At 43.4% G+C, this 25,736-nt stretch overlaps 1 protein-coding gene across 5 annotated transcripts in view; it reads right to left on the bottom strand.

The window, feature by feature from the left end:
* tspan18b (tetraspanin 18b) overlaps window positions 1–25,736 on the bottom strand; it is a 95,166-nt gene that overhangs the window by 43,322 nt on the left and 26,108 nt on the right. For all 5 annotated transcript variants that reach the window (XM_068007374.1, XM_068007376.1, XM_068007377.1 and 2 more), the window contains one exon: window positions 12,969–13,079. The gene's annotated coding sequence lies outside the window, so the exon portion shown is untranslated. The remainder of the gene's footprint in view (window positions 1–12,968; window positions 13,080–25,736) is intronic.

The following is a 25,736-nucleotide window of genomic DNA, read 5'->3' as shown; positions in this document are numbered from 1 at the left end:
GCTGCTAATTACGGCCTCAACCGTTGCCTGAGGTGACATCAACCAACTCATTACTGTATGGCTCAGTATCACACTGGACAGTTCATTTCCCCAAGGCATCAGCGAGAAAGCTTGTCGAGCTACTGTGATTCTTTTGAAGTTAGTGAAATTCTCAGAATCTTATTTTAAAACTGATTCAACTAGGACAGCAATGGGTTACTGAAGCTGGCAAGAGAGACAAATCTGCTGTGGTTGTACCATTGCTGTCATTGATAAGACATATGCAAAGGACAGCAAGTCCTTTACTGCAACAAAGCTAACCTTTGTTTCTGTGTACCCTTCATTTTTAAATAAGCTGCTGATGTCGGCTAGAGGTTTGTGTCACCTATTGGCACAATTGTGCACTGATCTGCTGCAGTACCAGTGATGGGACATTGCCCAGTATTCGTAGCATGCCAAGTTCTCAAACTGTCCTGCACTGTCAGGGAAAAGCACTGAGCTCTGGCTTGCCATTTGTACAGATCAGGATGGTCCCCAGTCTGTGCTGAGTTAGCTGATCTTGGCAGTAAGGGTGTTACAGTTGACCTCGTGCCTTTGGCAGCTTGTCCCAGCCCAGTTGCAAGACTGCTACAGCCCCTCTAACAGGCCAGTATCAAGTCCCAATATATTAAATGATCAATACGTACCAGCATTATCATTTTAACAGGATGTACAAAGTCAACAACTTTAGTTTACAAAGCAACTGCATTTCACTGCGTATCTAAATTTTCCAGAATTCTACTAAATTACCCTCCCCACTATCAGCTTGAAAACACATCTCTCTGTGGATGGATACATATATAAACACACACACACACACACGCACACACACATATATATAACATTTAAATTGGGTATAGCAGACAAAAGAACAGCAACTGGTGAAACAACATCGGAACAGACAGCGGTTTTTCTTTTTTAAATTATGCAAAGAATAAATAAATGGTGGCTTGATGCAGGAACAGGCTTTAATGCAGAAAACATTAGAAATATACAGCACTGGTAAAGACAAAACATAGGTTAATGTTGTGGATTTGAACTCTGTAGGAGCTGGAAAATAAGTGAGTCCTGTATTGGAACGGAACAGAATAAAACAAAAGGATAAGAAGGGCTCACATCTTTCAATTTCAAGCTCTGAAAAACAGTCAACACCAGAAGAGTGAATCAACCACCGTTCCCATTCTTCATTGTTGTAACTTGATAGAGTTTTTTGATTAGGTAACAGAGAGGGTCGATGAGGGCAATGCGGTTGATGTGATGTATATGGACTTTCAAAAGTCGTTTGATAAAGTGCCACATAATAGGCTTGTCATCAAGATTGAAGCCCATGGAATAAAAGGGGCAGTAGCAGCATGGATACAAAATTGACTAAATGACAAGAAACAGAGAGAGCAGTGAACGGTTGTTTTCTGGATTGGAGGGAAGCGTACAGTGGTGTTCCCCAGGGGTCGGTACTAGGACCACTGCTTTTCTTGATATATATTAATGATTTGGACTTGGGTGTACAATTTCCCAATTTTGCAGATGACACAAAACTTGGAAGTGTAGTGAACAGTAAGGAGGACAGTGATAGACTTCAAGAGGATATAGACAGGCTGGTGGCATGGGCGGACACATGGCAGACGAAATTTAACACAGAAAAATGTGAAGTGATACATTTCGGTAGGAAGAATGAGGAGAGGCAATATAAACTAAAGGGCACAATTTTAAAAGGGGTATAGAAACAGAGAGATCTGGGGTTTATATGTGCACAAATCATTGAATGTGGCAGGGCAGGTTGAGAAAGCGGTTAAAAAAGCATACGGGATTCTGGGCTTTATAAATAGAGGCATAGAGTACAAAAGCAAGGAAGTCATGATGAACCTTTATAAAACACTGGTTCGACCACCACTGGAGTATTGCGTCCAGTTCTGGGCACTGCACTTTAGGAAAGATGTGAAGGCCTTAGAGAGGGTGCAGAAAAGATTTAATAGAATGATTCCAGGGATGAGGGACTTTAGTTACGTGAATAGACTGGAGAAGCTGGGGTTGTTCTCCTTGGAACAGAGAAGGTTGAGAGGAGATTTGATAGAGATATTTAAAATCATGAAGGGTCAAGACAGAATAGATAGAGAGAAACTGTTCCCATTGGCAGAAGGGTCAAGAACCAGAGGACATAGATTTAAGGTGATTGGCAAAAGAACCAAAGGTGACATGAGGAAAAACTTTTTTACGCAGCGAGTGGTTAGGATCTGGAATACAGTGCCAAGAGGGGTGGTGGAGGCAGATTCAATCAAAAGGGAACGGGATAAATACTTGAAAGGAAAACATTTGCAGGGCTATGGGAATAGGGCGGGGGAGTGGGACCAGCTGGATTGCTCTTGCATAGAGCCAGCACGGACTCGATCAGCCGAATGGCCTCCTTCCGTGCTGTAACGTTTCTATGATTCTATGATTCTATATTCTGACACATGAATAATGCCCAACACCTTATAAACTGTGCCCCAGCAAGGAGTCTATGCTTTCAAGAATAGATAAAATTACCTAGAAGAAAAATAAATACAAATGCAAAAGTTTCCCAATCATAGCATTGACATCTGTCACATTGATGAACACACATAAAAAAGAGAATACTAAAGGTTGTGATGCAATACATTGTAGAGAGCACTGGTGTTATTAGGGAAATTAATGACTATTATTGCCTTAGCGCTCCACCAAAGACCATGTATTGTAGTACCACAGACTGCATTAGGAACTTTTCTATTATCTGTTGAGACCAAGTAGGTTACTGCCCTGTCCTTTCATGCCTAGAACCTGGACCTGTGTTCACCCAAACTGTTGGAATGAAAGTCCCCTCTCTCTGCTGGCTGTAAGGTTCCCCATGAAATGCGTTTGTGGAAACCTTAACCTAATTCTTGGTAACTGCACAGCGTGAAATTGTCATCCACCATTCTTAATGAACAAAAAGAAATTTTAAAAATATGTTACTTGTGATTGAAATTCCAAAGAGCCATAGACATTTACATAAGAGAAGGAGGCCATTCAGCCCAACATGTCTGTGCCAACTCTTCGCTCAAGAGCAATCCAAAACTAATCCCACTGCTCTGATCTCTGCCCATAGCCCTGTATCTTCCTCTACTTCAAATATTTACCTTCCCTTCCCTCAAAAGATGCAATGGCCCTTTCACCACCTATTCCATGCTCAAACAACTCTCTGCATAAAAACAAATTCTGCTAACCTCTCTCTTCACTCTGTAGAACCACTTCCAATTCCATCTAAAATGGTTGGAGATAGAATGTAGCCATGTTTGGTAGTTTACATTATAGCTAATATAGTCTTGCTGTACAAGGAAAACAACAAAATATTTGCAATTTTCAATTAACTTGAATTCTGATTCAATAATAACTTGAAATCAACTAGAACGGTCCTTTATTTAAGACGACAGCAAGTGATTGTTGTTTAAATGATGCACCAATTTTAATTTTTTGTCCTGTCACTTTTAACTGCTATATTACTGCATGCTAGTTCTTGCTGCTAAAATAAATGGTTTGATACATTGAACGCAGCACACTGACTCACACCAATTATGATTTAGCAAACATTTACCATAATGGTCTTTATAACTAGCACGAATCTCAGGGGTATTTGTAAATGACCTGACAATTTAATTAAAATGCGATAACACTGAATTGAACTATTACGCTTTTGCTGTGCAGAAAAATGTGAACTTAGCTTCCACCACTTCACCCCAACAAGGTTCCTTAACCCTCACCTCAGTAAAGCACCCCCAACACTGTGTTTAGATGTGTTTGTGATGTGCCTATGATTGGGATCCTTGGAAAGGGGCAACTGCTTTAGGTTTATGGCTGTCAAGATGTCTGAACTAAATTTTTATTAGCTTTCCTATGGATTCTATTAAGGGACGATTTATTGACTTTTTTAAAAGATGTAATCTTTTTTCGATTGCATGCACATTCCAAGGACTGTCCACGAGGTGACTAGGGTTAAATTAGTATTCTTAAAATGTACATTTTATTATTTATCATTATTGATAAAACTATGTAAAAGGCCAATGCCCATAATAAAGAAAAGCATGAAAGAAAAACTTGCATTTATATAATACCTTTCACAACCTCAGGACCTCCCATAATGCTTTAGAGCCAGTGAAGTGTAGTCACTGTTGTAATGTAGGAAACGTGGCAGCCAATTTGCACACAGCAGGTCCCCTCAAAACAGCAGAGTGATAATGACCAAGTAATATATCTTAATGATGTTGGTTGAGGGATAAATGTTGACAAGAACACCTTGGATAACTCTCCTGCTTTTCTTCAAAATAGTGCCATGTGATCTTTTCATAGAATCATAGAAAGGTTACAGCATGGAAGGAGGCCATTCAGCCCATCGAGTCCGCGCCGGCTCTATGCAAGAGCAACCCAGCTAGTCCCACTCCCCCGCCATTTCCCTAGCCCTGCAAATTTTTTCCTTTCAAGTACTTATCCAGCTCCCTTTTGAAGGCCACGATTGAATCTGCCTCCACCACCCTCTCGGGCAGTGCATTCCAGATCCTAACCGCTCGCTGTGTAAAAAAGTTTTTCCTCATGTCACCTTTGGTTCTTTTGCCAGTCACCTTAAACCAATCACCTTTTACGTCCACCTAAGAGGACAGACAGGGCCTCCATTTATTGTCTCATTCAAAAGACATTTGAACTTTTAAAAAATTGCACGCTATTAACCCAGCCTCTGAGCAGCATGAGTTTACAAGGCTGGAAAAATCTGTGAGGAGAAGACACGCCCACAAAATCTGTCAGGAAGAGAAGTCACGCCCACAAATTCAGCCTGTATTGCTGAAACAGGCAAACAGACTTCATTCATTGAAAGTTACTATTCTGTATGTAATTGTAAATAAAAATTTATTTTTTTATATAAAAAGCCAAAGAAATAATTGAATTAAATAAAAGAGACAGAAGGGAAATGTAAAAGAAAATTTTAATTTTTTAATTTCAATTTTTTTTTAATGACCAAAAACTATTCAAATAAAAAGTAGTACGAGACTCCACATTTTTAAAAGTTAATTTTTAGTTGTTTTGGCAGTCATTAAGACTTACTGCACAGTTAAAACTTAGTTTAGACCTGGTATTTTTAAGCATACCTGTTTGGTGGAGTAATTAGTTACTTTCCAGTTGGGCAGATAAGCAAGTTGGTGCTTTTTCAATGATTTCCCTGATTGCAGCGTGCGAGGTCCCTTTAATTCAAAGCTGTCATATCACTGGCGAACAACTAGGAGCGAGTTCTGGATTTCTGCGTTTCACTGCGCACGTGCAAACGCCAGAACTTGCTCCTTCAATTCGTCACTAACAACGGAGAGCGCTGTTAAGCTCACCGTTAGTTCGGGAGGATTTGTGCCCCAATGTCTCGTTTTCTCTTCCTGCGCTCACAGGAGGTGGAAAGACATGCTTCCGACTCCTTTGCCATTCAGCAACCAAAGTGACTCGCCTAAGGGTATATTCTCAGCAGACATCTGGGTTCACATGAATAGAATCATCCCCACCATAATAGATGTGGATGTTTGTTAAGCCATCTGAGATGAGATTTTAAAAAATCGCTTAATGTCCTCCATCATTGTGGAAACCTCTTTAATGCCGAGCTCATTAATATCTCAAACCCCCCCTCCCTCCCCCGACTCAGTGGCTGCAGCCTGTGGCTTTTTAAACCAGTGGGAATTCATTTAGTTTTAAAACACACTTAAATGGAACTCACTTCCAAATGCTTTCAGCAGAAAAAAAATGGTCAAACAATTCTGAAACATGACAGTCCCATAAAGGAAATCTGCCTTTGCAGATAAAGCTCCATTTAATGTTATCACTGAATCAGGTTTGAAGGCTACGGACAGATTATAGTTAATTAGAAATTGCGAATCCATTTGTTATTTTCCTTGCATAATGAGGCTATACAGAGTGTAATGTAAACTATCAAACACAGGCTTTTCTCCATACCTACAGGGATACTTTTTATTTTAGAAATTATAATTAACCTACTGGAGCCCCTAATCTATCTGATCTTGGCTCGTTGTAGATAAGCTGTCCTTGTGCATGGGACAGTGAGCCCATTACATCTGTCACTATCCCACAGGAGAAGTAAGGTCAGATTGCAGGTGGGCTGCGAGAGACCACCCCATTTAAAATGGTGACCTTGGAGGCTACGATGGAGTATTATGCTTCACACCTTTGTTTCTTTTTCAGCAGTTTCTTTTGGAACTACAGATTATCAATTGGTAGAGCTACTGTTGGTGATAAAATTATTAATATTAATACTTTCAACACCCCTGCATCAGCCAAAAATTGGCCTGTCTGACTGCCTGAAGACCTGCAGAGAAAGGCACTGAATGCAAGGAATGGATCAGGGTCAGCATTTACTAAGCATGATGCAAACTGGCGTGTTACTAACCAAGATCTTTTCCAAACTGCAAGAACATGTTTCAGTACAAATGCATTATTTTGGGGTCAGCCCTAAACTCGTGAGCATTTTTGAACGATGCCCTGTTCAATGTTAGTAACTGTGGGACATTGCAACTTTAACTGAACTCAACATCTGATTCAAATTGAGCTTCACAGTGTTTACAACAGTGTGGCAGTATTTGTTTTTTTGCAACAACTGCTTATTTCCTATTTCTTTCATATAGCATCTTATCACATCCTCAGGATGTTCCAAGAAAGAAAGAAGAAAGACTTGCATTTATATAGTGCTATTCACGACCTCAGGATGTCCCAAAGCTCTTCACAGCCAATGAAGTACCTTTTAAGTGTAGCCAATGTTGTCCAAGGCACCTCACAGCCAATGGATTACCTGTGAAGGGCAGTCACTGTTGTTATCTAGGTGACAAACGCAGCTAAATTTCTGTATGCCACCAAACTTGGTTTTATATTTGTTGATGTTAGCGTGGATTGAGGATTGGTTAACGGACTGAAAACAGATAGTAGGAATAAATGGGTCATTTTTGGGTTGGCAGGCTGTAACTAGTGGGGTGCCTCAAGGATCAGTACTTCGGCCTCAGCTGTTTACAATATATATCAATGACTTAGATGAGGGGACCGAGTGTAATGTATCCAAGTTTGCTGACAATACAAAGCTAGGTGGGAAAGTAAGTTGTGAGGAGGATGCAAAGAGTCTGCAAAGGGATATGGATAGGTTAAGTGAGTGGGCGAGAAGGTGGCAGATGGAGTATAATGTGGGGAAATGTCAAATTATCCACTTTGGTAGGAAGAAAAGAAAAGCAGAATATTTTTTAAAAGGTGAGAGACTAAGAAATGTTGCTAGTCAGAGGGTGTCCTTATACACAAATCATAAAAAGTTAACATGCAAGTATAGCAAGCAATTAGGAAGGCAAATAGTATGTTAGCCTTTATTGCAAGGGGGTTGGAGTATAAGAGTAACGAGGTCTTGCTGCAATTATATAGGGCTCTGGTGAGACCACACCTGGGGTACTGCTGTCCCCTTGCCTTAGAGGGGGTGAAACAAATGGTCATTAGATTGATTCCTGGGATGAGAGGGTTGTCCTTTGAGGAGAGATTGAGTAGAATGGGCCTATATTCTCTGGAGTTTAGAAGAATGAGAGGTAATCTCATTGAAACATAAAATTCTTAGAGGGCTTGACAGGGTAAATGCTGAGAGGCTGTTTTCCCCTGGCTGGAGAGTCTAGAACTAGGGGTCATAGTCTCAAGATTAGGGATCGGCCATTTAGGACCAAAATGAGGAAAGATTTCTTCACTCAGAGGGTTGTGAATCTTTGGAATTCTCTACCCGAGAGGGCTGTGGATGCTCAGTCATTGAGTATATTCAAGACTGAGATCGCTAGATTTTTGGACACTAATGGAATCAAGGGGTATGGAGATAGGGCAGGAAAGTGGATTTGAGGTCAAAGATCAGCCATGATCATATTGAATGGCGCAGCAGGCTCGAGGGGCCGTATGGCCTACTCCTGCTCCTATTTCTTATGTTCTTATGAGAAGGTGGTGGTGAGCCTCTTCCTCTTGAGTAGCAATTGTTTTTATAACTGAGTGGCTTGTCAAGTCACTTCAGAGAGAAATAAGAATCAACATATGCAGAGTGGGATGACTGGAGTCACAGGTAGACCAGACCACTGGAAGGTTCCATCCTGGAAGGACATTAGTGAACCAGTTGGGCTTTTAGTACAATTCTTCTTTCTTGGTACCAGCCACAAATTACCATACTTACTGAATTAAGTTTGAAAACTTGTCATGGGAGTTGAACTAACAACCATCAAGTTTACTAGTCTAGTGCCATAACCATTACTACACTATCCTTGGGACAAATGACCAGTTAATCTACTTGTGGTGGTGTTAGTTCAGAGAGGATTGTTGGCCAGGAGATCAGGCGAACTCTCCTGCTGCTCTTCAAATAGTCTTGTGTCCACCTGAACAAGTAGACAAGGCTTTGGTTTTAACGTCTCATTCAACATTGCAGTCTCAGTATTGCACTGAAACCTCAGCTTAGCTTTAACAAACCAACTTAAGTGGCAAAAGTTTTTTTGGGGGGACGTTCACATTTAATGTTTGATGTCATTTGAGCAATGAACATAGAAGACTCCAAAAGTTTTAGTTATTTAGAAACAGCTAACTATTCAAATAAAAAGGTCAATAGGTAGGACCTCTTATCCTCACCATCCCAGCTGCTAAATATGTGCTTCCCCCAGCGTATATATAATCATGACAACAAACCTAATGTGCCACTATACTCTCCCACAAGCACCATGCAATCAAAAAATAAGTATTCTACCTGTACATAGAAGTTGAAAATGTTTTTAAATCATCAAGTTATAATAACTACTCTTTTCACTCTATTGCATTCTACTACCACAAGAAGCAGTGCATCAACCATATCTTAGATTTCAGCTTGGCTTAGTCAGCAGCATTCTTGTCCTTCAGTTAGAAGGTTTTGGGTTCGAGCCCTGCTCCAGAACTTGTACACATAATCAAGGCTGATGCTTCAGGAGATTGGTGCATTGTCAGAGGTTCCATTCTTTGGATAGAATGTTAAGCTAAGGCCATCTATCGGCCTGTTCAGGATATTAAATATCCTCTGGCACTATTCAAATAAGAGTTGTCCTGATATCCTGGCCAACATTCCTTCCTCAACAAACACCACTGAAACAGATTAACTGGTCATTCCACACATTGCTGTTTGCTGCACTTAAAGTGATTAACACTATTCCCTCTACAGTTAATCACTTTGAAGTGCAGCTCACAGTAAGATGTACAACACATTATACGTGAAGCACTTTGAGAAAGATGCAATAAGCACAATTTTTTCTTTCGCCTTCAGATGATACATTGTTACCATCTGTATTACCATATCTATCGCACCATTTGTGAACCTCACTGCCAAAAAATAGCAGCTAAAACTGGTAAGTACAGTAAAGAATGGAACCACTATCTGGTGTGAGTACATATAAAAATGGTTGGCAGCAATTGTATTTCTCACTGTTGGTGAACCCCTCAATTCAACTGTGCATCTTGCTGCTAATCATCTGGGATGTCATCCACAGAGTGGTTGAAGTCCTTAGTAATGGACCCCTGGACAATCCATCTCATCGTCCTAAAAATGTCATTTCAAATACCATTAATCAATATAAACCGTGCAAGGTCTGTATACCATTAGTATTAGTGACGGTTCAACGGTTAATGAACCATTAATCAACCAACTTTCTGACCAAGATTTCCAAATTCTATTGGAATAATTAAGAGCACACCTGCAACAATATAATTCATCAGAAGATCGATGATTAAAAACAAGTGATCTGATTACATGATAAGAGACCATCAATCATGAAAGCTTGAAGCAAGTACCACAGGGGGTTCTTAACTTGCTCTGCCCTATTTATGTTATAATAAGCATTCCCTTGCACTGGGATATGAGGCCTTAAACTAACCAAATAATTTGGCTGTTCCTTATTCATTTATCAGATCCATGTTGCTTATTCCAGAACAAACAGATTGGAGTTTTCATTAGAACCTGATATAAATTAAAATATTCAGAACTCTACAATGGAATTGAAATTAGAAGGGCTAGATTGGTGCAATGAGTTATACATTGGCCTTTCACCCAGATTGATGGGATGAAATGCCTTCTCCGTCTGCTGATTGTAGGGACACATGTGAATTTGGGCAGTCTCACTCCAATTCCTAGTGGTTCATGCATCCACAGCACAAAATTGTCCCTAATTTAAGACAAATTGGCATCAAATCAGTGGTCAGAGAAGCCACAGGCAGTTAGTCCGACAAACTGAAATGTCACTCTGGAGTAATGCCCCTTCTGAAATTGGAACTTAGGTAATCGTTGGGGCAGATCGAGGGAGCTGAGGTACATCGCTGGGGCAGATCGAGGGAGCTGAGGTACATCGTTGGGGCAGATCGAGGGAGCTGAGGTACATCGCTGGGGCAGATCGAGAGAGCTGAGGTACATCGCTGGGGCAGATCGAGGGAGCTGAGGTACATCGTTGGGGCAGATCGAGGGAGCTGAGGTACATCGCTGGGGCAGATCGAGAGAGCTGAGGTACATCGTTGGGGCAGATCGAGGGAGCTGAGGTACATCGTTGGGGCAGATCGAGGGAGCTGAGGTACATCGTTGGGGCAGATCGAGGGAGCTGACCTTGCAATATCTGACTTGAGAGTGTTTGATGCTGACACTAGTGCCAAAACGGAAAAGTCTTTCATATCCCAGCACCACCATCCCTCACTTTGACAAGCAGAAAAGTTCATACAAAAAAGTAATTTAAAAAATGAATCACCAACATCACTTTTGAAGCAAAAAATGTAAAAAAAGGAAAATTGCAAAGGGGGGCCAGCATTTTATTAGTTTATAAATGTAGAGGTTATGGTAATCAAAGGAAGAAAGAAACATTAATAATAATACAACATGAAAAGAAAAATGTCCCTGTGTCAATTCCTTAATTCACCTTCACTTAAGGCATTGTCATATTGCAATACTAGTTTGAGGCCAGTAGCTTTGAGAGTAATGTGGGGCCAGTAGACCTAAGGCATACTACCAGCTCCATGTTGCTCTCTGACCAGGCAAAGCAGAGTTCTGTGCATGCATGCACGCTTCCAAGTGCAGAGCTCCACTCACTCCACTCACTAATGCCAGTTAAATCTTAATGGCAAACAGAGAGGAGATGGACAATTGGCTCTGCGAATGTTAAAATTATTAAGAATAATGGGAGGGAAATGCATCTTGGGCAGTTGTGCAAAACGGGCGATAGTGAATTGGTAGCTCCTTTTATACTCCACCCAATTTTCTCCATTGAAGTCATGGAAAAGAAAGTCGGGCGGAGCATTGAACAGCTGCTGATTTGACATCGCCCGTTTTTGCACCACTGTCCAAGTGTAATTTTTCTAAAGTTCCCATCCATTCCATTGGACCACCCGGGAACCTTATAGGCTTGCTACAGATGTGCTACAGCAGCTGTGAAGTTGAATCAGAACATGTCTATGTCCTGTAGGGGGCCTGGCACATCTCACCCAAGTGCATTTCAAGCGACTTCACATCCATGGTGCACTGCCCGGTCTTTTGTTTTGATTGGTTTATTTTTAAGTCAGTCAAGTTCCATTTTCTGAATTACTTTCTCTTAAGTTTACAATTAAAAAATAGCATGTGTGCTATTTTTTAATTGTAATTTAAAGGTCATATGCCTATAATGTTATCAAGGGCTTACACTTTGGTGGAGTCTATATATACTATGTTGTCCTGGAAAACTACTTTATGAAGAATGTTGCTATTTTATATTTACAGAATATTTAAAAAGCTTCAGTATGATATTGGGCTGATTTTAGCTATAATATCCAGATTATTTAAAGATAAACACTTGGAGCATTAGCACTGTGCATTATTTCTTCATTGTTACACATTTAACAAAAGAGGTTCCCATGAACAGTACATGGCTCCAACATGGTGAATTGTGGAACCATATTCACAATTACCCACATGCTCCGCCTTGGAAGGAGGGATAACTGGAGAGAACATAATTTCCAGACTGCGCTCAAGCAAGCCCTAAAGCAACATCCGGATGAGACCTGGAATAAGTCAGTCACCATAGAATTACATAGAATTTACAGCAGAGAAACAGGCCATTCAGCCCAACTGGTCCATGACAGTGTTCATGCTCTAAACGCTCTTCATCTCACCCTATCAGCATAACCTTCTATTCCTTTCTCCCTCATGTGTTTATCCAGTTTCCCCTTAAATGCATCTATGCTATTCACCTCAAATCCTCCTTGTGATAGCAACTTCCACATTCTAACCACTCTCTGGGTAAAGAAGTTTCTCCTGAATTCCCTATTGGATTTATTAGTGACTATCTTAACCAACCCCTTTGGGCATGAATGGTGTGTGGTACAGGAAATCTAGGAAAAAGGAAGAGAACAGCTTAAAGAGTCTCACCTTCAGCACATCGTAAAATAGCACAAGCTCCCAGTGTACAAACAAATGGTAAACTGACACATTTAACAAGTACAGATTGCTGGACATTTTACACAGACAAGTCCATTTGTTGATTATTCAGGTCCCAATAATTACACATCCTTTGCAATGCTTTAGCATTTATTTAATATCAAATGGCTATTAATCAGCTTTTTTGCCAGAGGAGACTGTTTCATAAAATGCAGGATTAACAATAATTAATCCAAACTGGTTCTTTTTCAAGCCTAATTGGAATGAATCTGAACTGGTCTAATATTTTTTTACAGCATTGGAACCTTTTAATATTATTCTTCTCTGAAGATGTTTTCCACTCAATGTGGCTTCAACATCAGTTGTATTTAAATGCAGAACTAAGGAAAAAATTTAAATAGTAATTGTAACATTTGATTTGTCTCCTTCAAATATTAATTCATAAAAAACACTATTTTGTTTCTGTTTTTCAATTACGGTTGGCGGATAGTCTGAAGGATTTACCTACCGGAAGGTGTTCGATTGTGTCTGTGCCCTTCCTGCTCCTATCACTAGTAACCAGCATATGGCAAGCGCCCAGAGGAGCAGAGGTGATAATCGGTGTCAACGTAACAGCCTCCTAAACAGCAAAAGAAAGGAGAATCATTAATTGCACTTCAAAGGACAAGAAATAATTAGTAAAGAAATGTAAGTTTGCACAGCAAAATATATACGTAACCTATAGAATACTATGTCAGTCTCAGTTACACTGGTCCTCTTGTATTTTCGAAGATATCTGAATCGACCACTTCACTGTGAGTTTAAGTTGGATATTTGTGATTGTTGGCTATCTGCTTTCACTGTCCCTTTGAGAGCTGCCTTCTTTTTTAATGCCCTGTGGCATATTGGTATGATTTGCTTCTAAAGGAATGCCAAACACTTTAACCTGTCAAATGTTAACACTGAATTTAATTATCTCTGAAGAAGTTACCCCCCCGGTCTTTTCACGAAGGGAAATAAATGTCAGATTCCATATTTTGAAAATGTTCTTACAATTTATTATTCCCATAAAAATGCTTTTTAAAAATACTTTCTTTTGTTGAAGGAACGTTTATGAGACTGTGACCAGCGCAGTGATATTAAAATATACTAAAGATCAGCGTTCAAGCAGTTCCAAATCTCAACTGGGCCAATTTGGATTTGTTTTGATATTCCTGAATTTGGCCAAATGAATTGAGTTGAATTGAATTTTGACAACGAACCTGTCAGATGAGGGGAATGAGGTTAAAGTTTTTTAAGCAAAATTACTGTGGCTGCACAATCCAGAAGTTGCACTATGGAAAGAAACTGAAGGGTTCTCTGAACCCCAGCTTTGGATTCTGATATCTGAGGAGTGAGCTTCTAATTATTTTTTATATTTCAAAATATACTTTATTCCATAAAATTTAAAAATACACATTTCAATGTAAAAAGACACAATTTCAAGCAACATAGTTCGAACCAATACAATATAAAACGTACATACCACGATCTCATTATTACAATTCAAAACACAGTACATATCTTCTAATACATTCTGTACAATACAAAGTGGGGTGGCCTTACACGGTGGCCTTTCCCCATAGACCCTTTGCGTAGGCCGCGCTTCACTTCAGTGCGTCCCGCAGCACGTACTCCTGGACCTTGGAGTGTGCCAGTCGGCAACACTCAGTCGTGGACAGCTCCTTCAGTTGGAAGACTAGCAAGTTTCAGGTGGAACAAAGGGCCTCCTTCATTGAGTTGATGGTCTTCCAGCAGCAGTTGATATCTGTCTCGGTGTGCGTCCCAGGGAATAACCTGTAGAGCACAGCATCCTGTGTTACCGAGCTGTTGGAGATGAACCGGGGCGGATACCAATACATCGCTCTCCACACCTTCTGCACAAAGGGGCAGTCCATCAGGAGGTGGACGACAATCTCGTCTCCACCGCAGCCTCAAGGGCAGCTCGCGGTGGAGCTGAGATTCTGTGCGTGTTGGAAGAACCGCACTGGGAGGGCCCTTCTCACCACCATCCAGGCTATATCCTGGAGCCTGTTGGTCAGTTCAGGCGACGAGACGTTCTGCCAAATGACATCGACCGTCTGGTCGGGGAACTGCCCGATTGGATCCACCCTCTCCTTTCCCTCCAGGACTCCCAGAACGTTCCGTGCTGACAACTGTCTGACGGCTTTGTGGTCGAAAGGGTTCCTCCTCAGGAACTTCTCCACCTGGGACAGGTGGTAGGGTACGGTCCAGTTGGACGGGACGTCCTGCGTCTGCTCGGCCACCGTGACCAGACCCAACCGTCTCAGGGTGGTGGACAGGTAGAAACTCAGCACGTAGTGACACTTAGGGGGTGATTTTAAAACAGAGCCGGGAAGGGGACGGGGGGGTCAATTTGAGGTCGGGAAACTCAATAGTACGGGTTTCCTGGACGTCCTTACGATTTTGACGTAAGGACGTCTTTTTTTTGTCGGTTTCCTGTCCGACTGACCGGCTGATTGACAGGCTGGGAGAGGACATCTTCAGGTAAGTCTGCAGGTAAGTCTTTGTTTGCATGAATGGGCATGAGGGGGCATGGATGGACAAGGGGCCTGGGTGGGCAAGGGCATGAGTGGGCAAAGGCGGGCACGGGGGTCGCGAGTCATGGGGGATGGGGTCGGGGGTCAGTCATGGGGGGGGAGCTGAGATCGGCAGTAATCGCGGGGGTCCACGATCGTTGAGGGGAAGGGTCGGGAGTCGGAGAATCGGGGTCAGGGTCGGAGGGGAAGGATCTGGGTCGGAGGATCGGGCTCAGGGGATCGGGGTCGGGGGGTTGGGTGTCGGAGGGGGAGGATCAGGGTCGGGGGTCGGAGGGGGAAGATCGGGGTCGGGGGTCGGAAGGGGAGGAACGGGTGATCGGGGTCGGAGGGGGAGGTTTGGGATTGGGGGTCAGAGGGGAAGGATTGGGGTTGATGGATAGGGGTCGGAGGGTGAGGGTCGGGGTCAGGGGATCGGGGGTCGGAGGGGGAGTATCTGGGTCGGGGGATCAGGATCGGGGGTCAGAGGGGGAAGATCAGGATTGGGGGTCGGAGGGGATGGATTGGGGTCGGGTGTCAGAGGGGGAGGATCGGTGTCGGGGGGAGGATTGGGGTCAGGGGATTGGGGGTCAAAGGAGGAAGAATGGGGTCGGGGTCGGGGGTCCGCGATCGGGGTAGTGGGTCCACGATCAGGATGAGGGGGTCCGTGATCGGGGTGGGGGACGGTCGGTGCAGGTAGGCTTGTTGGGCCTCGGGGAAGCACTCTTGCTCCTCTGGGCCCACAAGCTGTGCCTTTCTAGGCACCCACCTGTAAGTCTCGGGCCTTCTCGCCACCTTTCATGAGGCATAAAACACAAGGCTCGGGAATCCCGGCACCTCAGAGTTGAAATCAGGAATTAGTGAAAAATGGAGGCCTGAAGCCTCCATGAAAGGATTTAAGGCCCGACCCGCCTCCTGGGAGCAGGTTGGGAGCCCGTCTCTTGTCCCGCCCCTGTAAAAAACGGAAATGGGCGGGTTGGAGGCGGGTTGGGGGCGGGTCTGAATTGACGGCAATTTTCAATGCCCCCCGTCCCCAACCCACCTATTTTTTACTTTTAAAATTGAGCCCTTGGTGTTTGCACATAGGGGTGCTACACACAAAGGTGGTCATCAGGATCAGAGTGCCATTGGGGCCGCCCTTCCCCACTTTGTATGGGGGCTTGTATATGGTGTCCCTGCGGACGCATTCTATCTTGGACCTCCAGACAAAGTGGAAGATAGCTCGGGTGACCGTGACGGCAGAGCAGCAGGGAATAGGCCAGACCTTGGCCATGACGAGCAACGCCGCGAGTACCTCACACCTTATCACCAGGTTCCTGACGATTATGGAGAGGGAGCGCCCCTCCCTCCACATACCAAGCTTCTGTTTGGCCTTGATGATGCGCTCCTCCCATTTCTTGGTGCAGGCTTGGGCCCCCCCAAACTAGATCCCCAGCACCTTCAGGTAGTCAGACCTGACAGTAAAGGGAACAAAGTATCAGGTCTCCCACCTGCCAAAGAATATGGCCTCACCCTTACTCACCCGAGGCCAGTTCGAAACGGTCGCAGATGCCCATCAGTCTGTGGACCGACTGCCGATCGGAGCAAAGGACGGCGACATTGTCCATGTACAGGGATGCCTTAAGCTGAAAGCCTCTGCTGCCTGGGATCGTCACCCCCTGGTACCTGCGTCCTTCCTGATGGACGCGGCAAACGGCTCAATACAACATACGAACAAGACTGCAGAGAGAGGACAGCCCTGCCTGACTCCAGATCTGATTGGAAAGCTCTCCGACTCCCACCCACTAGGACTGCACTACGGATGTCCATGTAGAACAGTCGGATCCAATCGCGGATTCCCTCCCCAAACCCCATTTTGGAGAGCACGTCCATCATGCACGTGTGGGATATTCTGTCGAAGGTCTTCTCCTGGTCCAGGCTGATGAGGCAGGGGTTCACCCCCCTGTCCGGCATGTAGACAATTGTATCCCTAAGCAGCGCAAGTCCATCAGCGATTTTCCTGCCGAGTACAGCACAGGTGTGGATCACCAGCTCCAGAGCAGACTTGAGCCTGTTGGCGATGGCCTTAGACAGAATCTTGTGATCGGCATTTAGCAAGGAAGTGGGTTGCCAATGCCTGATTTCTTCCCTCTCCCCCTTCTGCTTGTAGATGAGGGTGACAATGCCTTGTCTCATGGACTCTGACATGTGCCTGCCAGAAGCATGCCCCCGTACACTTCCAGTAGATCTAGGCCTATCCAGTCCCACGGGGCCGAGTACAACTCAACCAGTAAGCCATCACTTTTGGGAGTTCTACTCTTCTCGAAGGATCGGACGGCCTTTGTCACCTCGTCCAAAATCAGCGGCCGATCCACGCTCTCCTGCTCGCTGTCCTCTAAGACTTTCGTGATAGAAAACAGGGAGACCATGCTGTCTGTGGGCTTCAGGTCATACAGACACGCATAAAAGGACTTGCTGATCCTCAGTATGTCGGCCTGTGAAGATGTCACTGAGCCATCTTCCTCCTTCAGGCTGCTGATCACAGAAGTCTCTGTGCAGTTTCTGTAAGAAGAAGCGCGAGCACTTCTCGCCCTGCTCCATGGAGCGGACTCTGGACCAGAAGATGATCTTTGAGGCCTCGGAGGTGGAGAGCGAGGCTTGCTGGCCCTTCACCTCTCTGAGTTCCTCCCCGACATCGACCCCCATCAACTGCAGCTGGAGCAGATCCTGCATGCCTTTCTGGAGCTGTGATACTTCCCTCTGTCTCTCTCTCGCCTTCTGAACACCTTTGAGGATGAAGAACGTCTTGATGTTGGCCTTGATCGCTTCCCACCAGTGCACCGCGGAGTCGAAGAGGGGTTTCACAGTCCTCCAACCTGTGTAATTCCTCTGTAGTTCCTCGATGTTCTCCGGGGTCAACAGCCTCACGTTCAGCTTCCATATCCCCCTGCCCGCCTTCTGGTCCTCCTGCAATTGACAATCAGCCAGTAGGAGGCAGTGATCAGAGAAGAACACTGGCTGGACGTTGGTGGATCTGACCTTGAGCATGGGGGACACAAATAGGAAGTCTGTTCTGGAATGGACGGACCCGTCTGGCCTGGACCAGGTACATCTCTGCGGCGCTCCGTCTGCAGGGTTGCTGATGACACCGCGAAGCTTTGCATCTTTCACCACTTCTATCAGGAGTTTGGACGTGGTGTCCAGTATTCCGTCGCCCCTGCTGGATCGTCCAGCCACATCGATGATGCAATTGAAGTCTCCAGCGAGAACGACCAGCCTGGAGGTCGCCAGTATAATCAGGAGATGTTGGAAGACCTCCAGCCGCTCACTCCTGAGGGTTGGGGTGTACACATTGATCAGCCGGAGCGGGGCGTTCTTGTACAGAAGGTCTGCTATGAGCAGGTGGCCCCCCACCACCTCCTTAACCTCGGCGGTGGGTGAATTGGCCTCCTCGCAGCAGAATCCCCAGGCCTGAGAACCAGAACATGAGCTTCAGAATCCACCCTCTCTGAAAAAACTCAAGTCAACAGCATGCCAGTATCTTCACAAGACACATCACAGTGCAGCTTTCTGGACTTCACCTATAGGTTCATAAGGTTCAATCACAATAGTTTGATTTCTGATAACACTAAGCTATTGCTCCAAAGGGTGAATCCAGTTATGAGGCCTAATATATGGATTAGGGTTGCCAACCCTCCAGGACTGGCCTGGAGTCTCCAGGAATTAAAGATTAATCGCCAGGACCCTGCTGCGAGCAATCCTGGAGAAAATTATAGGGGCATTAAAAAAGATTATGTTTTTTTCATTTCTTTGAACACTTCTGTTTATTAGTTATAAAAATATTGGAGATGGGAATAAGGCTGTTTGACTGACAGTCAAGCATCATCCAATTGGGTACTGAAGTCTTTTTGCTCTCCAATTGGCGTGGGAAGACGGTGTGCCATGAGATTGGACGTGTTGGGCGACCAATGGCAGGAGCGTGGGAGCGAGTCATGTGATGAAACCTCCAGGAATACATTCAACCAGAGTTGGCAACCCTAGTATGGATAAGAATTCAACTTAGGACCATCCAACTTTTATCCTTAGCTAAAGCTGAACTTCAGATGACTATATCGGAAGTACACCACTAGGCACTTTCCACATGTAAAATATACTTTTCAATACCAAATATAAGATTAGAAAGTACAGTAATTAGCACCAGGATTGTGACCTAGAAAAATGATTTTTGCCCAGATGCTTGAACAATTGCCAATACAAATAGTACATGTGGGACCATGCATAGACTGCTCTCTACAGCTTTCTCATATTCATGTGGCAGGTTTTAATTTGGAAATGTGGTTATATTTTTGTGTTTCGTGTACAGTATTTGCTGATTATTTGTAAAATTCTGGACTAAACTCCAATTTTGCAATATCTGCCTGTGTGTTTGTAGCAGTTACTGCAGAGTTACGGCTTGGTGTCCACTTTGGTTCAGGATTACGACATAATATTTTTATGTTATTACCCACAACAGTACAATGGCAATATTGTTGATATAGCATCAGCCAATCTTACCAATTATGTTAATGATCTGAAAATGCTTGTATAATGAATACAAATGTCGTGTTTAGCATTATAAATGTGCAAGGTCAGATCTACAGCTTCATACAATATAGATGTGAGAAGTGAATGATGAAAGGATCAATTTACAGATTAAAAAGCATTTGGACAGTTACATGGGTAAGATGGGTATAGAGGGATATGGGCCAAGTGCAGGCAATTGGGACTAGCTTAGTGGTATAAACTGGGCGACATGGACATGTTGGGCCGAAGGGCCTGTTTCCATGTTGTAACTTCTATGATTCTATGATTCTATGATAATGAAAATGAAATATTTGGTATTTGAACTCAATAGTCCCATTCAAGTGTATTTTATAGAATCTGGTGGAGTATTGCCAAGCGACACAACAATAATTAGTGTGAAGTAGTCAACCAGGTTGGAAGCCAGGGTCCATTTGTTTTTACAATTGAGTCCATCACAATATTTGTTTAGATATAAAGTGCACTCAATGTAATATTCACCTGTACCATTGTACAACTGTACTTCTGCTTTGGATAAGTTTGTGTATTTGACACAGGTGTGATGGGCCATGGCTTCAGACCGTAGCTTCTCTCATCTGACAAATAGGGAATATCATAAAGTACACACAACATGAAACGTAACATCAGGCTCAGCCACCAATGAGTTGTCTTTCCTGAAACCTCTGCTCATTGCTCAGAATTGCAGTAATTATTTAAAAATAATTTGGGCATTAACAGATTTAGGCACCCTTATTAGGTTTACCTTTACTTCTTCTTGGCTTTAAATGTATCTTGCATCAGCAATATTATATTTTTTATATTAATGTTCCACTTTTCCTCAACTGAGATATCTGACGACAATACTTAATTTATTTTAATTCGTCCCTCATTCCGTTGAAGTTTGTCTTTTTAAAGTCATATATTTCTGTCCTGGTTCTTGTAGTGATCTTGGACTTGGAATTCCATACGGTGTTCCCCAGCTTCCTGCCCTGACTTTTGCGGAAGATCAGCAGAACCCCAGAGAAACGGCGGAGGTCGCTGTTTACACCGTTTCTCTTGTAATTCCACCACTTTCCCATCGGTTATGGTGGGACATGGGGAGAACTCCATGGAAAATCCAGCATTAAATGATGAAGAAATAACATTGATATTTACTATGGTTGAAAACAACTTCATATTCAGCAGCTCATTGCTAGTTTATAGACTCCATCTTGCCGACTGACTGCTTTTTCCCAGCTGGATCGAACTGGTTGTTTAATTGAAACAATGACAGTTAAGGGAACATTTCTAAATATTCATACTCAAACCGACATTTGATTAGAGTCCTTAATGGTGCTGACTGTAGGAAATCTTAAATTGTGATCACTAATCTTCAGGCTCTGTTATTATTTTGTGGCTGTTGTCCTGATCAGTCATACATAATAGACACTATCAACCAATAGATCCTCTAGTGATTAGCTTCTAACCTAAATCTCCAGGTTGTAGCACATTGAAAGCCCTCCCTATGCAATGGTACATACTGGATCTTTCACTAACTAGGTGGTAGAAACAGAAAACTAAAGTTGCTTGTAATTCTATAGAGATAAAAAAAACAATTTAAAATAATCTTATTTCTGTTAAACAGTCTGCTTCTAGGTAATATAAACACCCAGAATTATCAAAGGAACAATTCCATTACAAAGTACTAAACATTAAAAATACTGCACACTACTGAAGAAAAACTTATGAGGAGTTGAAAGGCATGACCTTTTGAAACAAAATGGTTATTCATTGCACTGGAGAGTCCTTAACACTAAAGTCTGTAGCTCTGGTAATCTACTGTAGACATTGTACCCAAATTTAATGCTTATCAAGGTAACAGAATCAAACGTCTGAAAGTTATGTTTCTGGGCTTTTATGGTTTTCCTCCACTGACTTGAAAAGCGTCAACATTTACTTCTTCCTTTGGAGCCCAATTAGACAATTAAATCCTTGGCTTTGTCAAAACATTTCAAAATTAGTTAATAGTTGAGAACTATCGAACAAGAAGATATGTAAACAGATTGATTTAAGGGATAATGTGTTTAGACATCAAAATTGTTTTTAATCAGAGGGTTTTTGTTCAAAGTACTTCCTCATTTTACAGTGCAAAATAATATAATCAGCAGAATTTTGTTCGATATTTTAGTAAAAGCATCTATTTTCTTACCACCATAGAAACCGTCAAGTTAGATCTCCCTCCCCACTGGGCCACTCACTGATTGGGAATTTTCCCATGCAGCCCGGAGCTGCTCCATTGAAAGCAGTGGGGGCCCAAACTTCACACTGAGGTGAGAGCCACTCCAGACCAGCAGAACCCCATCACCTTGTATACTCTGTATCCCTGGCCGGCAGTCACCACTCCACTGTTTCCTAAGGAACCATTGTGAGACACAAAGGAGTACTCGGCACTGTTATTAAGGGATATGGGCCAACGGCAGGTATATGGAGTTAGATCACAGATCAGCCATGATCTTATCAAATGGCGGAACAGGCACGAGGGCCTGAATGGCCTACTCCTGTTCCTATGTTCCTATGATGTTACTGCAGCAGCTAGCATGGAGAAACACGGATCTCCATGCCGATAAGAAAATTGACCTTTTGTTAATCAAAGTGACAAACAAAATTTGACTCTATAAAATGGGAACACAGGAGGGAAGAGGTAAACAAAAAGTAGTCCCCTTAGGTTTTATATTTTTTAAATTTCTCTCCATGGGACTGCACCTCAGCCTTGTAGAATTTCTAACACTTGTATTTAAAGTACGTGCAATTTCTAAACATCAGCATCAGATGTTTACAAAACCCTGTGAGTCCACCAAGAACAAAGCTTGTTTTGTTATCACCCCGGGGCTACTTCCCTGTCCATATTAATCATTTTGTCTAGAAGGACATGCTTGGACAGAGACTCCAATGGGAACACTCTCTGTTCTCAAATCCTTCCGCAGCCAAAATATAATCGTGTGAAATTCAACATGCCAGCTATGTGGAGAACAAATTTCTTGCGTCTGACCAATCGAATATAAAGTTTCCAGCCTCAAAACTAGCAGAGGGACTTCTCCCTTCTATATTTATATTGGTGCTGTTACAGTGAGACAATTAATGCACTTTAACGATTCTGAGTTTTGGTTTTATTATTAGGGTCAGTATAAGAAATGATTAAGAATGCATTTGGAGCAACTTTATCTGTATATCTAGCTACCTACTATTAGACTTAGATTTCTCTCTCAAATATTAACTTCACATCTCATTATAAACATGCCAATTTTCTCGCGGAGTAACATCAATGTCACATTTGCACCTATTTGGCTCAAATTTCACACAAATTACTGTGAACTAATAAAATCGCCGCAAGTTCTTTTTAAAACTCCTTGCACCTGCCATCCGGTTATCTCCACTAAGTTGCAGACTGGATATAAGGTTAATAACATAATAAAGACATTAAAAATTACCACAGAATATGATTAACCGTATCTGCACAATAGCCTTTGCTGCGTTTAAAATATAACAACATTTTCCATCAGAAGTCTGTAGCTGTCTGGGAAACCTAGGACTTGAGTTAAACGGACTTCCCAGAGCAATCACTGAGGAAAATCAACAAAATCATAAATTACAATTCCCAAGAATCATCTTTACTTACAGCTCCCAACAATATCTTATGGTCGATTTCAAGATCGGCTGTTCACAGAGCATGCCAGGATTTTCTGTTTGTAAAACCAACCCCTCTCCCCATCAGTGTAAATGGTCTTGTGAGTTGGGAGAGAGCCTGTTACAATTCAGGCCGTCTCCCAATTCTCCTTTTTTGGGGTCACAGTAAAAGGCGCTTTTCATAAACAGATCCCTGTATCCTGTGATCTGGAATTTACAATCTTAGTCTTCTTGTGCATGAGAGTAGAATGCTACAAAATTAACAAGTACTGCCCACCATACAATTCTGCCTACTCCAGAAGGTGGAAAACATCACACTATCAAACAATATCATTCAGGGTGCAACTCTAAGTCGAATTTATTTGCAAGAATTATAATTAAACACAAGCAAAAGAAGCTACCAAGAAACTGGTAGTAGAAACACTCATAAAGCAGCAGAGATTGAATCAGTGCACAAGAGTTTAAATGTCTTCTTCAGAACATATTTCTCACACAATCTGATACTCTGCAAGGTTTTAGGTTTTAGGTTTTAGGATACACAAAGCCAACACACCCGGACGTCCCATCGTATCAGGCAACGGAACCCTGTGTGAGAACCTCTCTGGATACATCGAGGGCATCCTGAAACCCATCGTACAGGGAACCCCCAGCTTCTGTCGTGACACTACAGACTTCCTACAAAAACTCAGTACCCACGGACCAGTTGAACCAGGAACACTTCTCACCACGATGGACGTCTCGGCACTATACACCAGTATCCCCCACGATGACGGCATCGCTGCGACAGCATCAATACTCAACACCAACAACAGCCAATCTCCGGAAGCCATCCTACAACTCATCCGCTTCATCCTGGATCACAATGTCTTCACCTTCGATAACCAGTTCTTTACCCAAACACACGGAACAGCCATGTGGACCAAATTCGCACCCCAATACGCCAACATTTTCATGCACAAGTTCGAGCAGGACTTCTTCACTGCACAAGACCTCCAACCAACACTATACACCAGATACATCGACGACATTTTCTTTCTATGGACCCACGGCAAGGAATCACTAAAGAGACTACACGATAACATCAACAAGTTCCATCCCACCATCAAGCTCACCATGGACTACTCCTCAGAATCAGTTTCTTTCTTGGACACACGAATCTCCATCAAAGACGGGCACCTCAGCACCTCACTCTACCGCAAGCCCACGGACAACCTCACGATGCTCCACTTTTCCAGCTTCCACCCTAACCACGTCAAAGAGGCCATCCCCTATGGACAGGCCCTGCGAATACACAGGGTCTGCTCAGACGAGGAGGAACGCGATGGACACCTACAGACGCTGAAAGACGCCCTAGTAAGAACGGGATATGACGCTCGACTCATCGATCGACAGTTCCGACGGGCCACAGCAAAAAATCGCATAGACCTCCTCAGGAGACTAACACGGGACGCAACCAACAGAGTACCCTTTGTCGTCCAGTACTTCCCCGGAGCGGAGAAACTATGCCATGTTCTCCGCAGCCTTCAACATGTCATCAATGAGGACAAACACCTCGCTATGGCCATCCCCACACCTCCACTACTCGCCTTTAAACAGCCACCCAACCTCAAACAGACCATCGTTCGCAGCAAACTACCTAGCTTTCAAGAGAACAGCGTCCACGACGCCACACAACCCTGCCACGGTAACCTCTGCAAGACATGCCAGATCATCGACACAGATACCACCATCACACGAGATGACACCACCCACCAGGTGCATGGTTCATACTCCTGTGACTCGGCCAACGTTGTCTACCTCATACGTTGCAGGAAAGGATGCCCCAGAGCATGGTACATTGGCGAGACCATGCAGACGCTGCGACAACGGATGAACGGACACCGCGCAACAATCGCCAAACAGGAGGGTTCCCTCCCAGTCGGGGAACACTTCAGCAGTCACGGACATTCATCCACCGACCTTCGGGTAAGCGTACTCCAAGGCGGCCTTCGAGACACACGACAACGCAAAATCGTCGAGCAGAAATTGATAGCCAAGTTCCGCACCCATGAGGACGGCCTCAACCGGGATCTTGGGTTCATGTCACGCTACACGTTACCCCACCAGCGAACAAATGTTATCTGTTTTTAATATAATGGGTCATTTGCTGGCTCTCTCTGCCTTCCGGATGTTTCTGCCTCTCTCTGTGTTTTTTTTTCTCTGTTTTTTTTCCCTGTTTGTTTTTTTGTTGAATGTGTATTCGGGGGTTCTGCAGGTGACACCTCTCTGTCTGAACACGGTGATTGCCTTGGCAACGGGCAGTTGCAGGGGCAGTCTGTAAACACCATGTATTGTTCAATATGTATAAATGCGTAGGCTTCAAGGAGCTCTTGAAACATTTGCCTGAGGAAGGAGAAAATCTCCGAAAGCTTGTGAATTTAAAATAAAATTGCTGGACTATAACTTGGTGTTGTAAAATTGTTTACAATTGTCAACCCCAGTCCATCACCGGCATCTCCACATCAGGTTTTAGGAGGACA

Source organism: Heptranchias perlo, chromosome 27 (assembly GCF_035084215.1).
Source record: "Heptranchias perlo isolate sHepPer1 chromosome 27, sHepPer1.hap1, whole genome shotgun sequence".
Classification (NCBI taxonomy): domain Eukaryota; kingdom Metazoa; phylum Chordata; class Chondrichthyes; order Hexanchiformes; family Hexanchidae; genus Heptranchias; species Heptranchias perlo.
The sequence above is the reverse complement of the archived record's forward strand: the minus strand, read 5'-3'. Positions and strand labels throughout refer to the sequence as shown.